The sequence below is a fragment of the Pteropus vampyrus genome, unplaced genomic scaffold (assembly GCF_000151845.1).
Source record: "Pteropus vampyrus isolate Shadow unplaced genomic scaffold, Pvam_2.0 Scaffold329, whole genome shotgun sequence".
NCBI classification, from domain to species: Eukaryota; Metazoa; Chordata; class Mammalia; order Chiroptera; family Pteropodidae; genus Pteropus; species Pteropus vampyrus.
The window spans coordinates 703,856-708,055 of NW_011889110.1; the positions used below are offsets into that span (position 1 = coordinate 703,856).

General features: G+C 51.3%; 1 protein-coding gene across 1 annotated transcript in view; it reads left to right on the forward strand.

Moving 5' to 3' along the window:
- TRPV5 (transient receptor potential cation channel subfamily V member 5) overlaps window positions 1-4,200 on the forward strand; it is a 28,566-nt gene that overhangs the window by 13,026 nt on the left and 11,340 nt on the right. The gene's annotated exons all lie outside the window — the stretch shown is intronic.

The following is a 4,200-nucleotide window of genomic DNA, read 5'->3' on the forward strand; positions in this document are numbered from 1 at the left end:
CACAAGGAAAAACACAGGTATCTAGGAGATGGCCGAGTGACTAGAAACGGGAAAAGGTATAAGCGTCAATGCGTTGGGGGTGGCTGGGCTTTTTCACCACCCCTGGCCCTCAGACGCGTTCTTTCCCAGCCTGCCTTTGTCTCAAACCGACTTGCGGGTTTTCTGGATCTAGAATGTAGATCTAGAATGTAGGTTCTGGCCTAAGAGTTGGGTGATGCTGAGTGGTGGATCGCCTCTGAATCTCCGCCCCGTGTGTCTCTTTCTCTGTGGGGCAGGACTAGTTATGTGCAGACATGTTCCTTTGACCCAGATAGTCTGAATTATATTTTAAAATCCCTCCCCTTGCCTCAGGACTGGGTGAAGCATAATTATAGCTGACCACGCCTACCCATCTCCCCCTCTCCCCCCGCCCACCGCCCCTTTCCTTTAGGATTTTTACCCTTTGCCTTCCACTTAGGTAAAAGCCACTTGGGCCCCAAAAGAAGACTCTTGACTTTCAAATATTCTTTTTACGCTCGGGGAAGGAGACGAAGAAGGTTAAGAATGTGGCCGTAAGGTGCTTGGGTAGCAGAGCAATGTAATGTAATGTCGCTCTTCTTCGGTGTTGCCCCTTGAGGCTTGGTCCTGAGTTTATGAGCTGTTTGTGACCCTCTTACTCAGTCGCAGGTCAGTTTGGATTATATCGGGGGCTCCCACACCGATCACCACGCTTTGAAAGGTTCTGCTTTCGCGAGGCACCAGATTTGTTAAGGAATAGGAAATTCCCTTTTTTCTGCTCTTTTAATACTTGAAAGTCTTCGAAAAATGAAAACACTCCAGTGCGGTGTCTTGACATATGAGTCAGCCCATGGAGCTTTTTCTTGGATAAATGAATACTTTACTGTCCAGTTATGTTAATCAATCTGGACTCTGTGGACCTCACGGGACTGGAAGAGTGTGGTCCAGAGCAGCAGCTGGAATGAAAGAAAAAGCTCATCTATTGATATGAGGTGGCACAGACTACACGAAAGCAGACAGATGCGAGGAGAAAGTTAGTTTATCTCTACCCAGCTTTGGAGATCTCTTCGTGGGCGTCCTCACTCTAAGACGCTTCACTGTGCAACCATGGAAGGTAGGCTTTCTCAGAGTTTCCCAAGAACTCCATTAATTAACCAGAGTTAATTTCCTATCTCCATGCAATGTCTGTTTGGTTTAGGCCAAAAAACATCCACTGTTGTACTAGTTCTCAGGTGAATAGAAAGTTCAAAATCTGGGAGCCAGGTGGCCTGAGTATTAGTCCTCACTCTGAGACCAAATAGCTGTTTACTTTGGGCAGATCCTGCCTCCTGCTAGATCAGTGGTTTTTAACCAAGACTGAAACACGGGAAGTTAGTAAAAATCCTAGTTCTAAGCTATGTCACACCTAATAAATCAGAATATCTGAAGCCGAGGCCCTGGCGTTGGTATTTTCAAGAAACTCTTGGAGCGATCTTGATATTCGGCCGGGGCTGAGAACGACTAACTTCCATCTTAGAGGCCAACTCAGCCCCGGCTTACGACCCCTGGCTTCATGATGACCCCAGTCGTCAGCCGATCACTCTGATCATGTGGATTCCTGAAGTGCCGAACTGCAGAGAGTGCCTGTCTCTTGCCATCAGACTCCTTCTTTGTCTCTAAGATGTCCTCCATTTCTCCCCTTCGCTTTTCCCAAAAGCATTTCACTCATTTATTCGTTAAACAAACAATCATCAAGAGCCCCCTAGAGCCTAAATATTATTCTAGGTGTTAGAAATTCAACGTGGCCCGAACCGAATCATGCGATCTCTGCCCTGGGAGAGTTTACAGACCGGTTTACTTGAATTCAATGAAAAGATTTTATTACAACCCGTGATTTTTACATTTCGCATGATTTTTTTCTATGATAAGAAAAAGAACAGGGCAGTAAGATAGCTTGTAACGGGCCTGGGCGCTCTGGAAGGCCAGGGAAGGCTTCCCTGAGAAAGATAACTGAGCTGGCATCTGGGTAAGAGTTAAAGTCGAAAAGTGGGTCTGGGCGGGAAGAAGGCCCATCAGAGGTGGGAAGACCCTCACCAACATCTGGGAGCTGAAGGGAGACAGGCGAGAGCCCAGGGGGCCGGGGTGAAGCCTCCAGATGAGGTTGGCCAGGGGGATCCTGCCCCAGGTCATCTAGGGCCTTGCAGGCCATGTCGAGAATTTGACTCCTTATCCCAAAAGTAATGGGAAACTCTGAAGGATTTTAAACAAGGGGGGCGGCAAGACTTTATTTTAGAAAAATGTCTCTGTTTACAGGGTAGAGAAGAGATTTGAGAGGGCCTGGGAGGATGTAGGGAGACCAGCCTAGAGGCTATTACAGGTCAGCCAGCAAGAGACAGTGGTGGGTTGGCCCAGGGGTATGAAGAGAGCTGCAGAGGACTTGGCTTCGGGGCTCATTGAAGGTAAAATCATCACTACGGGTGCGAGGAACTGGACGCAGAGAGCAAGGGAAAGGACGATGGCAAGAAGGACGGATAGGTTCCCACTCGTTCTAAATCAGCCTCTACCTGTCACGGTCAGTGGGATCGATGGGTCTGCACATCATTATTTCTCGTAAGCTCTCAATGGCCCAGAGCACCAGAGCTATTTGAAAACCCAATTGAGCTCCAGCTCTGCTTTGCTCAGGGGTCCCCGGCAGGCAAAAATAACATCTCCTGGGTGCTCACACTGTGTACGTCACAGCGTTCCCCAGAGCTCCCGAGAGCTTGTGAAACGCGACTCTGGCAGCAAGGCTTGGGGGGCGGGGGGCGCAGAGTCGGGGGAGCTGAGACCTGCATTTCCGACTAGCTTCCAGGAGACGCCTGTGTGATTCTGTAGACCACACTCCGGATGACAACGCACTTTCATGTCGCTCGATCCTTATAGATATCTCGAGAAGTATATTAAATTATTATCACCTTTTTGAAGTTGGCGAGTTTAGGTCACGAGAGGTTAAGTCCTTTGGCAAAGGCACTCGGCTGGGAGGGGCAGAGCCTTTCCCTTCAACGTGAAGCCAGACCTCTTCTCCCTCCAGAGCGATGTGCTGGGTTCCAGTCCTCTTTCTGAGGGGACCCATTGCATAAGAAATGTGTCTCCAGGCTTTGCCCTGAGCCATGGCCTGCCACTCTCGCCGCTATCCGGCCACGTCTAATCTCTCAGTGAGAGATGAGGGACACCGGGGTGCAGGGGCGTCAGACACGGAAATGCCTCCCACCCCAGCTACCAGAGCTGCCGTCTGTTCTCCAGAGCTGCCAGCAGGTGCTGTTTTCATGGGGTGACCTGCGTGTACAGGGTAAGTCGTTGACATGGCGAGGATGCCTCTGTGGGGAGCGGCAGTTTGGGGGGTTCATCTTCCTGAGAAAGTGCAGACTAGAACGAGAAACAAACCCTTATGGCGCCTCCTACGGGCTCCTCTTAGGGAACCAGGAGGTCTTCCTCTCTTTTTGGCCCAGTGGTTCCCAACTTGGGGTGCATAGCAGAAACACCTACATCTAAAGAAAGATGTGAGGTCCCTGCTCTAAACAAATGAGGGTCCCCAGGGTTTCCCTAGGCATGGATGTTCTGACAAAGACTTCCTCGTTGTTTCTGGGGTGCAGCCTGGTTAGAAACCCCCGCGCGGTCCAGAGGGTCAGAGTCGGTCTTCATTCGCGGCCAGTGGGGTTCTTTCCTCGGTGAGCCTGGGACCTTGGGCAGGAAGAGCAGCTCTAGGACGAGGGTTCGACGGCTTTTCCTGGTGTGCCCCAGCTTCCTCCCGGGCTGCCTGTGCTCCTCACCCTTTCACATGGGCTGCAGGGTTCTGCTCTGCTCACCCCTCCGGGGCGTTTCCTTCCAGGCAGTGGGCTCGGCCGGCTGATAAGCCGGAGCAGTCTCAGGGGGCCACGCTCCCTGAAGTCAGCCTCTGCGGGGGGTTTGGCTGTCGACAACTCCTGACATTCCAAGCCGTGCGATGATGTGAAAACTTGCAGTCAGTCATTGCTAGAAGACAATTGTTTTTCACAGGGTGGGGTGGAATGTTTTCTCAGGGCGTTATTAGCCAGGCCTGCTCAGGTGGTTTTGAGCTAGGAATCGGAAAATCCCAGGAAAGCTTACTTAGCTGTCACCCTTTTCCCCAGTCCCACTTCCTGATTCCCCTTTGGCCCCTTCTGCGTGCGCCTCGCAGGTCGCGCTCAGCATGTTCCCGCCTGCCCC